Genomic DNA, 13952 nt, shown 5'->3' on the forward strand with positions numbered 1-13952 from the left:
CATAAACTATTAACTTAGTGAAACAACCCTTGAACTTCCAAAGTCTGAGCTATTTCAACATGTACTTGTGTACACATTATATTTCTCTGATTATATTTACATACAAGGAAGATGATATAACTCAACTGGAAGAGTCCCAACACTCCAACATTAGCGCAAGTATTTTGCCTCATCAATGCGGATCATCCCAAATTTAAAATAATCTACACTAGCAGAGCCTGCCCTAATAAATTTCATAAGCTCTTAATGCAGTCCCGTGCAGGTTCTAATATACCTATCTTAAATATTGATTCTCAGTCCTGTGTGGCTTTCTTTAGCTGATCGATGTTGTATTGGGTACTGATTTCCTTTGTAAACAAATGTCTCGGCTTTGTTGAGCCCATTTGTTCTGTTCATGTAAACTCTATGCAAACCAAAAATGTAAACACTTTTTTGATAAAAAAAAAAAAAAAACTTAGTTAACCACTTTACCACCGGAGGATTTTGCGGTCTTACGTCCAGGCCACTTTTTGCGATTCGGCACTGTGTGAATTTAACTGACAATTGCGCGGTCATGCAACGCCGTACCCAAACAAAATTTACGTCCTTTTTTTCCCACAAACAGAGCTTTCTTTTGGTGGTATTTGATCACCTGTGCGATTTTTACTTTTTGCGCTATAAACAAAAAAAGAGCGTTTATTTTGAAAAAATAACAATATTTTTCACATTTTTTTATATGAAATTCCCCCCAATAAAAATGTAAAAATCAAATTTTTTTTACATTTTTGGCCAATTTGCTTTCTGCTACCTATGTTTGGTAAAAAAAATCACAATAAGCGTATTTTGATTGGTTTGCGCAAAAGTTATTGCGTTTACTAACTAAGGGAAAGATTTCTGTCATTTTTGGTGTTTTTTTTTTTAATGAGTAATGGCGGCGATCTGCGATTTTTTTTGCGGGACTGCAACATTGCGGCGGACAGATCGGACCCTTGACTGACATTTTTGACACTTTTGGGGGTACCAGTGACATTTCTACAGTAATCAGTGCTATAAATATGCACTGTTACTGTAAAAATGACACTGCCAGGGGTTAATTTTATTGGAGAGGGAGGGGTTAATGTATGCCTGGTGCTTACTAACGTGTGTGGGGGGAGGTGACTGAGTGACACAGGGACAGATCGCATGTTCAGCTATGCTGAACCCTGCAATCTGTCACTGTTTGTCACTTAGGAGATCCGCCCACTCTGTTTACACAAGCGGGCGGATCTCCAAACTCGATTCCCCGACGATTGGGGAAGAGCAGCGGCAATCGCCGCCACTCCTCACCTGGCCCGACTCCCGCTGTGACTGAAAATCGACGGAATCGAGCCACTTTGCCGCAGTACAGTCCCAGTGACTGGTCGGCAAGTGATTAAACAACAAAGGATATATACATACAGTATCTCACAAAAGTGAGTACACCCCTCACATTTTTGTAAATATTTTATTATATCTTTTCATGTGACAACACTGAAGAAATGACACTCTGCTACAATGTAAAGTAGTGAGTGTACAGCTTGTATAACAGTGTAAATTTGCTGTCCCCTCAAAATAACTCAACACACGGCCAATAATGTCTAAACCGCTGGCAACAAAAGTGAGTACATCCCTAAAGGAAAATGTCCACATTGGGCCAAAAGTGTCAATATTTTGTGTGGCCACCATTATTTTCCAGCACTGCCTTAACCCTCTTGGGCATGGAGTTCACCAGAGCTTCAAAGGTTGCCACTGGAGTCCTCTTCCACTCCTCCATGAGGACATCACGGAGCTGGTGGATGTTAGAGACCTTGCTCTCCTCCACCTTCCATTTGTGGATGCCCCACAGATACTCAATAGGGTTTAGGTCTGGAGACATGCTTGGCCAGTCCATCACCTTTATCCTCAGCTTCTTTAGCAAAGCAGTGGTCGTCTTGGAGGTGTGTTTGGGGTCATTATCATGTTGGAATACTGCCCTTCGGCCCAGTCTCAGAAGGGAGGGGATCATGCTCTGCTTCAGTATGTCACAGTACATGTTGGCATTCATGGTTCCCTCAATGAACTGTAACTCCCCAGTGCCAGCAGCACTCATGCAGCCCCAGACCATGACACTCCCACCACCATGCTTATATGTGGGCAAGACATACTTGTCTTTGTACTCCTCACCTGGTTTAAGCCACACACACTTGACACCATCTGAACCTAATAAGTTTATCTTGATCTCATCAGACCACAGGACATGGTTCCAGTAATCCATGTCCTTAATCTGCTTGTCTTCAGCAAACTGTTTGTGGGCTTTCTTGAGCATTATCTTTAGAAGAGTCTTCCTTCTGGGACAGCGGCCATGCAGACCGGTTTGATGCAGTGTGCGGCGTATGGTCTGAGCACTGACAGGCTGACCCCCATCCCTTCAACCTCTACAGCAATGCTGACAGCACTCATACCTTTATTTCCCAAAGATGACCTCTGGATATGAAGCTGAGCATGTGCACTCAACTTCTTTGGTCGACCATGGTGAGGCCTGTTCTGAGTGGAACCTGTCCTGTTAAACCGAAGTATGGTCTTGGCCATGCTGCAGCTCAGTTTCAGGGTATTGGCAATCCTCTTATAGCGTAGCCCATTTTATGTAGAGCAACAATTATTTTTTCAGATCCTCAGAGAGTTTCTTGCCATGAGGTGCCATGTTGAACTTCCAGTGACCAGTATGAGAGAGTGAGAACGTTAACACCATATTTTACACACCTGCTCCCCATTCACACCTGAAACCTTGTAACACTAACGAGTCACATGACACCAGGGAGCGAAAATGGCTAATTGGGCCCAATTTGGACATTTTAACTTAGGGGTGTACTCACTTTTGTTGCCAGTGGTTTAACCACTTGCCGACCAGTCACATTGACTGTACTGCGGCAAAGTGGTTTGTTATCGTCCAGCGACATAGACCTACGTCCCTGGACTCCTCCCCCTGTAGGCGGCGCGCTCCCGCTGTTTTCAGTCACAGCGGGAGTCGAGCCAGGGGAGGAGCGGCGGCGATCGCCGCTGCTCTTCCCTGATCGTTGGGGAATCTAGTTTGGAGATCCGCCCGCTTGTGTAAACAGAGCGGACGGATCTCCTCAGTGACAAGGAGTGACAGATTGCAGTGTTCAGCATAGCTGAACATGCGATCTGTCCTTATGTCACTCAGTCACCTCCCCCTACACACGTCAGTAAGTACCAGGCATACATTAACCCCTCCCTCTCCAATAAAATTAACCCCTTCCCTGCCAGTGTCATTTTTACAGTAACAGTGCATATATATAGCACTGATTACTGCAGTAATGTCACTGGTACCCCCAAAAGTGTCAAAAATGTCAGTCAAGGGTCCGATCTGTCTGCCGCAATGTCACAGTCCCGCAAAAAAAATCACAGATCGCCGCCATTACTCTTTAAACAAAAAAACACCAAAAATGACAGAAATCTTTCCCTTAGTTAGTAAACGCAATAACTTTTGCGCAAACCAATCAAAATATGCTTATTGTGATTTTTTTACCAAACATAGGTAGCAGAAAACAAATTGGCCAAAAATTAAAAAAAATTTTGATTTTAACATTTTTTTTTGGGGGGGGGGGATTTCATATAAAAAAATGTTAAAAATATTGTTATTTTTTCAAAATAAACACGCTTTTTTTGTTTATAGCGCAAAAAGAAAAATCGCACAGGTGATCAAATACCCCCAAAAGAAAGCTCTGTTTGTCGGAAAAAAAGGACGTAAATTTCGTTTGGGTACGGCGTCGCAGGACCGCGCAATTGTCAGTTAAATTCGCACAGCGCCAAATCGGAAAAAGTGGCCTGGACGTAAGACAGCAAAATCCTCCGGTGGTAAAGTGGTTAATTAAAACAGATCACGAATGTACTTTACAAATGTGTTCAGTACCACAAACTAAGAGGGAAGAGTCTACAAAGGTCAGACCCACCCTTTTCAAAGCAATGACCCTCATGGGTGGTTCATGGGAGATGATACAGGACTCTATGTTGATGCAATTATATCCACAAAGCGTACTCATGAAACATTTAACTACCTTCCTTGCAGAAGGGTCTGCTGTAATCAATTGAAAACCCCTCGTTCCAATGTATACTGATAAAAGGTCCCAGCTATCCTTATTACAGCAACTCTTCTTATCCAAAAGCTTGGAACTATTCTTGTCCCAAAGCAATAATTCTCCTGCTCTTGGGTGGTATGTGACAAAGGATAAATGATCTTATGTGGTCTTTGTAGGCACCACTTTAGGTCTTGCTGTCCTCTCAGGATCAAGGGTATCCAAATACTCTAAAAAACAACAACAACAACAAGAGAGAGGTGCACCGACCTCGTGCATTACCTCTAAAAAGGTTTATTTAAACCTGAAAGCAACATACATTGTACTCACAAACAGATGATGATTGCACACATGTAAACACAATAGAACCAATAGTCTCCAAAGTAGCCAGGGTACTCCTGTGCTAGATGACGTGCTGGTGTCCGCAAATGTCTGGCTAGGCTGAAGCTTTTCGAGGGAGAACCCCTTCCTCATGACCGTCCGCAGAACTTTTTTTGGGGGGTGGGGCATCATTTTAAGATCACCCATGAAGGGGAGGGGCTTAGTCATTATACTTATTTTGAGTATTTATTTTTAAAGGGCAAACGGCAGCATTTATTTTTAAAGCATTTGTTAACCTAAAAAAACAAACTGATCCCTTAAAGCATGTTATACAGCACGGTGCTTGTGCTGTGTAATTTGGCCCCTTCTATCACCTAAAATACCTGGCTGATCCTGCCTGACTATGTTCTCCCCTCTGTAAACTGACCACAGTTTACCATGGCTGCTGAGCCCTGGCACCGTGGTCAGTTTACGTGTCTCCATCATCCGCAACCCTGCACTGTCCTCCTCTGTCCTCTCTCCCCCCTCCCTCCCTGCCTGTCTGCTCCTGTGTCAGTGCCCGTCCCCTCCCCTCCTGCTGCTGTAGTTTCATTTAAAGTTTCATATCCTGTCTACAGTCTGTTTAATAATCCTGTGTGCCCCTGTGTCTATGTTTTATAAAAAGTTTTCAGAGCACCAATCTCCGCTCACGTGACCCGCCGCCTCTCTCCTCCTCTCCCCCTCCTCCTCCCCTCCCGACTGATGTCAGCAAGGAATACTCGGCCCCACCCGTGGCGTGGCAGGTAGCTGTCAGACGGGGAAAAGAGAGAGCCAACGAGTCACATGAGTGGCGCTCGGCACTATAAAAATTGGTAAAGAACGGCTAATTTTTTTAAAACACAGACACAGGGGCACACATGAATATTAAACAGACCAGACAGGATTGTATAAAGTGGCTTAACTGCCACTTTAAAGGGGAAGTTGAGATTCCAGGGGAGGGCATTTGTCCCCCCTTGCCCCTACCTGCGGACGCCCATGCTCTTCCTCAGAGCCAAAAATTGCTACTATTCTTGTCCCACCTGAAAATTTTTGCAGCAGGAAATTTTATACCACAGTAAATGGAAGTGTGTACATTGCACTCATTTAAATCAAAAACCAGTATCATTTGCAGTAGATGTGTTCAAACCTGAAAGACAAAAGGAAAATTTGTATATAATGCAAAAAGCAATAACCGTAATGTAGTTCTAAACATAAAATGTTTTTTACCTTAATGCATTCCCTGCAATAAGGTAAAAGTGAAGAAAGTGAAGGGGAATCTCCCCTCTAGGACAAAGATGTAAAAAAAAAAAAAAAAATCCTGACAGGGGTATAACCCTCCATTATGGGACAGTAGTCAGGATCTTTGATATACCCTTTAAAATAGAATAAAAACTTATATACATGCTTCTATTTATAATAAAGACAAAGACTCAGAAGACTTGGCTTAAAATTGGCCACGGCCGTTTATTACTGGTTAAGCTTCAATAAATAATCAATAAATTTTATTAAAAAACCCAGACAACCCAGCCATTACAGCTCAGGCTGCATCAATAAATAAAACAAATTTTTCTCAAAGACAAACTCCCAACCGACAGAAGAGGGAAGCATTAACCTCTTCTGTCACCACCCACCACCGCGGCCATTTCAATACATGAGCCCAAGTCATTATTAAAAATGTCCAATCCTATATTGGACAAATGCACTCCATTGTACCTAAACAAACCATCCGAACCATTCTCCAACTCTGTATGTCTATAAGTCAACACCCCAATTCTTCCTAATAACTTAACTAACACCCTATTTATTCTCTTTCTTATCTTCTCAAAGGGGCGCAGAGAAGGCGAAGAAAACCACCGCAGCCTCTGCACTATCTCCGAAAAGACCACTACCGTATGTGGGGATGCCAAGCTAAATTTAAAAAGGTCATTCCTGATTTGGAAAACCAAATCCAGGGTCTTAACCTGTCCTATGTCGTTCCCTCCCAGATGTACTACCAAAACATCTGGAGAGGGAAGAATCTGGGAAAGCCTACCAATTTCAAACAAAAAATCATCCCAAACCATTCCTCTCCTACCGCACCAGAAAACCCGATAATCTTGAGGATCCAGGCCCAAATTCTCGGTGTATACAGTTTCGCCCTCTGTTGCGCCCAAAAAATAAAAGACTGACCGACAATCCAGACTACTCTTTGTCCACCTAGGAAAAATAAAAACAAAAAAAAATTAGGGTCGAACATACAATTTGTAACAGTCCGACTTCCACCTCCCCATTTTTTGAATCACTGTTTTATCTAAGCCTACTCTGGCGGCTTCAGTCGCCGCCCCAATCCTAAATGAATGGGAAGTAAACCTATTCTCTTGCAGACCCAACTCCCTGATGCAAAGCTCAAAAACTTGCTCAAACTGGTATTTTGTTAAAACTAAACCAGATGCATGAACAAAAAAGGCACTCCAATCCCCTGGGGGCCTACTACTACTGTAATTAACCAAAGACTGAACGGGACAGTATGAACAATCCCGGACCTTATTTATTCTAATCCAAACCCCTCTTCCCAGCTGATCCGTTTTGGAAACCCCAAGAAAAATTCTCGCCTCTCCTTGAGAGATTTGTACACCATGTTGCTTAAGACCAAAAATTTCTGAAATCCGCAAGGCAGCAAAAAATGCTAGAGAAAATGCCGTCTTAAATAGGAGTGCCTCAAATCTAGAATAGCAAACCTTGGCCGCTACCTCGCATAAATTGCCCAAAATCTGCGGTGTAATGGGCAAACGTCCATCCTTCTTAAAAGTTGTTTTTCTATATCCTTTCACCGCCTGCTTAATAGAGAAAAATGAAGCACACGAAGGTAGGTTATTCAATTTGAAAAAGAAAGATACACCAGCCAATATTTTTTGAATATGACCACAGGAATATTGTGCCTACATCAAACCGTCTAAAAATAATAAAATCATACCTTCAGAAAAAGCATCCCGCTCTTTTCCAACCTTACTTAAAAAAGCCAACCACATCGCCCAGGCTGATTGATATCCCGCCCAAGTGGACGGTGCCACCAAATTTTTAATCTGAGCAGGAATATGACTTAAATCAGAGTCCACAAACTGTGCGGGCAAGGAACCCCTTCTCTGTCTGCTCCTGGAAGTAATCGAAAAAATTTCTGCATCTGTAAACGAGACAATGCATCCGCCACATCATTGTCCTTGCCAGCCACATGCGTTGCTTTTAACCATACATTTAATGATAAACATTTAAAAACCAAATGACGCAAAAGGACAATGACAGGCGGAGACTTAGATGACAGACAATTTAGAGCGTACATAACACTTTATTGTCGGTTCTAACCATTAGCCTTTTGTTCCTGAACTCCTCCCCCCATGTTTCTAAAGCTACTAAGATTGGGAAAAGTTCCAGCAAGACAATGTTTTTTATCAAACCTTTTTCTATCCAACTAGGAGGCCAGACCCCCGCGCACCAATGCGTGCGCCAGACAGCTGCGAATCCAGCCGATCCAGCTGCATCCGTAAACAATAGGAAGTCTTTATCCAAAACAAAATCCTCCTGGAAAAAGGTCCTGCCATTGAAATGAACTAAAAATTGGGCCCAGACTAACAAATTCTCCTTTAATTCCGATGTCACTCTTAAATGGGAAAAAGGGGATTTGAGACCTGCAATAGCTCTGTAAAGGCGTCTGGAAAATGCTTTGCCAATGGGCATCACTCTAGAATCCCCAAAAATTCCACAGAAGTGGAGGGGCCTACAGTTTTTTCCGCGGCTAGCGGGACACCAAAAACCTTGCATATCTGAACAAAAGTATGCAAAAACTTCCTGCATTCATCCGTCTCCTTCCTTCCCATAAACAAAAAATCGTCTAGGTAGTGTATCATATTCCCAGAACCGGAAACATAACAAACCACCCACTGCAAAAAAGAAGAAAAAGCCTCAAAGTATCTGCAAGAAATGGAGCAACCCATAGGCAGACAGCGGTCAAAGAAAAATTCACCATTTAAACAAAAACCCAGGGAAGGAAAGCAAGAAGGATGAATAGGTAAAAGCCGAAAAGCCGACTGTATGTCTGCCTTGGCCAAAAGGGCACCATGCCCTAATCTTCTCAAAATTACTATAGCGTCCTCAAATGATGCATAATGCACAGAAGAGAATTCATCAGAAATTTGATCATTTAAGGATCCCCCTTTTGGGTAAGATAAATGGTGAATTAAACGAAAGGATCCTGGTTCTTTTTTGGGCACAATACCCAGCGGTGAAATCCTGAAATCTGTAAAAGGGGGGGAACTGAAAGGACCAGACATCCTGCCCTCCCTGATCTCCTTAACCAATTTACTGACAACAATGTCCAAATGCCTATCAACTGATTTTAAATTAGTAACAATTAAACAACCAGAACCTGGGAAAGAAGGCAGAAGAAAACCATCTTTAAAACCTTCAGACAGCATTAGAGCTGTCTCCCTGTCTGGAAAAATTTTGAGGAACGGTTGCATGCTTTCCAATCTCACAGGGGACCGTGCCTTTTGGAACCACAGCTTGTTGTTGCTTGGTGCTGGCCATTTTTTTTGAAACATTTGACCACTGAATGTGCTCCTGCGCAAAAGGCACATTCATGCTTATATCTGCACGCGGTAGCCCATTTGCACTGTCCCTCATTGAAATTGAAGCATACACCTTTGCGAAAGGAAGTGCTGCTACTATTGGAAACTGGCTGTTTTGTAAAAGTGGGCTTCTGTGGAAGGAATAAATTAAGCCACAGGCCAATGTCCTTTACACCCCACCTCAGGCTCTTATGAATCGACAGCTCCTGTCTGAAAGCTTCATCATAAGTATACCATGCACTGCTGTTAAAATTTTTGTAAGCCTCCAGAATTATTTCAACATGTTGAAATAAACTAGAGCTTTTTTCTGGAGACCTTTCACATAAAACTGAAGCATATATGCAAAAAGATTGAAGCCAGTTATTAAATGATTTTGATACTGGTCTCCTTCTGTCCTCCTCCTTATCTTCCTTTTTGTCAGCTTTAAATATGAACTCTTTTGAGGAAGGAAGAAGAGACAGGATATCAATGAATTCTCCTTTCCAAATCTTCTCTTTTATTGCTAGCGGTAGATGATATCCCAAAGGAGACAGTTCACAAGGAAGTGCCTCCTTCAGACATGTCTCTGGGATATTTTGAGCCCTAGCTACTGTAAGAGCAGATGCTACACCAGCTTCAAAATAAGGCTCTGCACATACTGGCTCAGACTGACTGCAATTACTAATTACGCCACAAGATGGCGCCCAAGCTTCACTGATGACAGGACCCTGCCTAGACTGCAACTCACCAACATCCTTAGTCAATTTAGCTAATAGCTCCACAATGTTTGACAGGATAGGCATAGCAGAAGACTCACCCTGTCCTGAAAGTGGATGTCCTTCACCGACAGGCGCTTCCCCGATTACCGGAATGGAGCGACCTCCCATTCGGCTCTCCGCATTGCGATCCACCTCTTCTTCCGCTGCTCCTCTTCTGGCTGGCCGCTGTGCTGAAGCTGATGTGCTCTCCCGCCGTCCCACCGATATTCCACCGCTGCTGGGGCCCGTTCTCTCCGTGTCCACCGCCCGCTGCTCCTCGCGCCTGCGCACTGGGCCACGCCCGGCCCTGACAGCCGGAAATGACCGCACCGGTGAGGGAGAATGACACCGTCTCGGTGTTCGCTTCCTCTTTCCTCAACCTCCGGAGATGATGTCCAAATGTGCAGGAGAGTCCTCTACAGCAACCGGAGCGACACCTACTGGCGGCAATTGAGATGTCATAGGATTCAAAACTGCGGTCTGGGAAACTCCTGTGTCCGGGTCCAGTTCAGGTAAAGGCTGACATTCCCGAGGTAAATTTAGACATCTCCTAACCCAGTCCTCTCCACATTCCTCTCCAGCCCTTTCAATAAGTTGGCGGAGAAAACTCATCCTCAAACAAGGACCTTGAAGCTACACACTGAAACTCCAATGTTGAGTGCTGTGAGGTGAATGAGCCCCTCAGGTAATGCCAGCTCCTTATATAACCTATTGGAATGTTCTAGAAATTCCTGAGGTACCTTCCCACTTTCCTCACTAACTGACCTATCACCTGACAGACTGCCTAAACTCCACCCTTAACTACAATATCTCCAGGCAGGTTCCCTGAGGTAAATTCTACCTGCTATCTTCCCGCCTAAACCTGACTGGAAATATTCTGACCTGCCATTTATCCCATGAGAAAAAGGGGGGCATATAAAATGCCCCTTTTTCTTTCATTCTATCTAAAATGAAAAAAATAAAAGTTAACCTTTAGTTAAACTTTAATGATGAGTCCCATGGGACAGTCAGTCCTCTCAGCTTGGTGATCCTTCAGCAAGATGAGGTCTCCAGCTTGTAAAATGGGGCTGAGATGTTGCTATTTTCAGTGTTCTTGTAGGTACATAAGATATTTCAGAGTGAAAAGTACACGCTTCCATTTACTGTGGTACAAATTTCCTGCTGTAAAATCTTCAGGTGGGATAAGAATAGTTCCAAGAAGAGTTGCTGTAATAAGGATAGCTGGGACCTTCTAACAGTATACATTGGAACAAGGGGTTTTGAATTGATTACAGCAGACACTTCTGCAGGAAAGGTAGCTAAACGTTTCATGAGTACGCCTTATATATAATTGCATCAACATAGAGTCCTGTATCATATGTGTGAAAAAGGTGGTAAGCAGTGGCGGTCGGTTTATAGGGGGCGCAAGGGTGCCGCCCCCCCAATCAGCATCTGCAAAGAAAAAAATATTACCATTTAAAGCCCACTATGGGGCGCCGGTCCTATTGCTGGCTATGGGGGGGGGGGGGGGGGTTTGGCAGCCCACGATTGGCGGCCGTTCTGGGTGTCACCGGGGCGCAGATCAATGCGCCCCGACATTCCACACTGCTCCTGTCCTGGCTGTGATTGGTCCAGACTCCAGCCTGGACCAATCATTCAGGACATCCTGGCTGACGTTGCGTGGGGGTGGTGCGTGCGTCAGTCGCTCACCATCCTCACCTTCCCGCCCGCTGTCAGAGCGAGGAGGAGCAGCGGCGTGCGACGTGTCTCCCGTTTTCAGCAGCCCACAGCACAGCAGTCGGTCCGGTTGAGTGAGCCAGCCCAAGAGCAGGTAAGTGACGATTGAAGCAGCCAGTGCCTCCATCTCTCTCCTCTCTCTCCGCTGTGACATGCCTGTACCATGACCTGTGACATACCTGTACCATGACCTGTGCCATGCCTGTACCATGACCTGTGCCATGCCTGTACCATGACCTGTGACATGCCTGTAACATGACCCATACCATGCCTGTACCATGACCTGTGCCATGCCTGTACCATGACCTGTGCCATGACCTGTGCCATGCCTGTACCATGACCTATGCCATGCCTATACCATCACCTGTGCCATGCCTATACCATCATCTATGCCATGCCTGTTCCATGACCTGTGCCATGCCCTTACCATGACCTGTGCCATGCCTATACTATCTCCTGTACCATGACCTGTGACATGCCTGTACCATCACCTGTGCCATGCCTATACCATCACCTGTGCAATGCCTATACCATCACCTGTGCCATGCCTATACCATCATCTGTGCCATGCCTGTGCCATCACCTGTGCCATGACCTGTGCCAAGCCTATACTATCTCCTGTACCATGACCTGTCACATGCCTGTACCATCACCTGTGCCATGCCTATACCATCACCTGTGCCATGCCTATACCATCATCTGTACCATCACCTGTACCATGACCTGTGCCATGCCCTTACCATGACCTGTGCCATGCCCTTACCATGACCTGTGCCATGCCTATACCATCTCCTGTACCATGACCTGTGACATGCCTATACCATGACCTGTGACATGCCTGTACCATGACCTGTGACATGCCTATACCATCACCTGTGCCATGCCTATACTATCACCTGTGCCATGCCTATACCATCACCTGTGCCATGCCTGTACCATCACCTGTGCCATGACCTGTGCCATGCCCTTACCATGACCTGTGCCATGCCTATACCATCTCCTGTACCATGACCTGTGACATGCCTGTACCATGACCTGTGCCATGCCTATACCATCACCTGTGCCATGCCTATACCATCATCTGTGCCATGCCTGTACCATCACCTGTGCTATTCCCTTACCATGACCTGTGCCAATGCCTATACCATCTCCTGTACCATGACCTGTGACATGCCTGTACCATGACCTGTGTCATGCCTATACCATCACCTGTGCCATGCCTATACCATCATCTGTACCATCACCTGTGCCATGCCCTTATCATGACCTGTGCCATGCCTATACCATCTCCTGTACCATGACCTGTGACATGCATGTACCATGACCTGTGACATGCCTGTACCATGACCTGTGCCATGCCTGTACCATGACCTGTGACATGCCTGTACCATGACCTGTGACATGCCTGTACCATGACCTGTGCCATGCCTGTACCATAATCTGTGCCATGCCTGTACCATCACCTGTGCCATGACCTGTGCCATGCCTATATCATCTTCTGTACCATGACCTGTGACATGCCTGTACCATGACCTGTGACATGTCTGTACCATCACCTGTGCCATGCCTATACCATCATCTGTGCCATGCCTGTGCCATGCCTGTACTATCACCTGTGCCATCACCTGTGCCATGCCTATACCATCACCTGTGCCATGCCTATACCATTATCTGCGCCATGCCTGTACCATGACCTCAAAGTCACGCAATTTTTTACCTCGTTTTTTGCCGCAAAGCAATGCCTATTACATTTTTCTTTTTGAGCCCCCCCAAAAATTTTGAGCACCAGCCGCCACTGGTTTAAAGGGTGAAATGTGTGAAAAGGGTGGGTCTGACCTTTGTTGACGCTTCCCTCTTAGTTTGTGACACTGAACACAGTTGTGAAGTACATTAGTGATCTGTTTTTTTGCCCCGATGATGCAAAGGCCTGCAGCCAGTGAAAATTCTACCTTGGTGCTTAACCCTTTTGTAAAGACACCGAATATACAAGGTGTTGACATGATGATATCCAGGCATTATTAACCACTTCTGAACCAGAAGATTTTCCCCCCTTAATGACCAGGCCATACTTTGGGATTCGGCACTGCGTTATTTTAACAGACAATTGCGCAGCCGTGCGACCCTGTACCCAAATAAAATTTATATTCTTTTTACCCCACAAATAGAGCTTTCTTTTGGTGGTATTTGATCACTTGTGCGATTTTAATTTTTTGCACTATAAACAAAAATAGAGCGACAATTCTGAAAAAAAACCCAATATTTTTCACTTTCTGCTATACAACATTCTCAAAAAAAAAAAGAAAAATTAAAAATCTAAATTTTTTAACATTTTAGGCCAATTTTCTGCTACATAATTTTGGTAAAAAAAAATCGCAATATACGTATTTTGATTGGTTTGCGCAAAAGTTATCTTGTCTACTAACTACGGGAAAGATTTATGTCATTTATATTGTTTTTTTTTTTTTTTTACTAGTAATGGTGGCGATCTG

This window comes from Pelophylax lessonae (genome assembly GCF_965119305.1).
Source record: "Pelophylax lessonae genome assembly, chromosome: 2".
Lineage (NCBI taxonomy): Eukaryota > Metazoa > Chordata > Amphibia > Anura > Ranidae > Pelophylax > Pelophylax lessonae.